Source organism: Fukomys damarensis, unplaced genomic scaffold (assembly GCF_012274545.1).
Source record: "Fukomys damarensis isolate Sample0158 unplaced genomic scaffold, DMR_v1.0_HiC HiC_scaffold_36, whole genome shotgun sequence".
Lineage (NCBI taxonomy): Eukaryota > Metazoa > Chordata > Mammalia > Rodentia > Bathyergidae > Fukomys > Fukomys damarensis.
In genome coordinates this window covers 36,515,649-36,516,263 of record NW_022900948.1, presented here as the reverse complement: position 1 = coordinate 36,516,263, position 615 = coordinate 36,515,649, and positions in this window count along the sequence as shown.

Sequence of the window (615 nt, the reverse complement as noted above, 5' to 3'; positions counted from 1 at the left end):
CCACTCCCACCCCCGCCCCAGCTCCTCACGCCTCTTCAGCGTCACAGGTGAGCTGAGCTAGCACACAGGGTACCTGCCACCTGCATCTGGTGGCTCAACTTCTCCAGCATGCACCCACCTCCCTGGCTGCTGACTGACCACCCAAGGTCCCCACCACTCTGCCCAGGTGGTGCCAGGTCAATGGGAGCTCCCCGAAGCCTCCAGGGGGAGTGTGGAGAAGGCCAGGGCAGGACCCACTTTCCCTGCCTTGAGGCCTAGCCCAGTGCTTTCCCAGAATTTCATGTCACCAATGAACCGAGGTGTTCAGTTCTTTCTGTTGACTGATCAGGGCCAATGAGCCACCAGGTAGAAGTTGTCCTTTTAAATATATGAAACCAGAGAATTTTAAAAGTATCTTTTGAAGTTTTCATGAAGTATATGGTCGTGGGAGTTGGTCATCTGCAAAGGCCATCACTGCGTTTGAGGTGGTGGCACCAGTTTTGCAGGTGGCATCAGAGGCTGCTGCATGGGGAGGCCTTCTCCTTCCTACAGTGGGAGACCCACCTGGCGTGCCTCCCACATAGTGTTCTGTGACCCTCCAGGGAAATGCCACATGGGAGTCTGGGGACGGCCCTG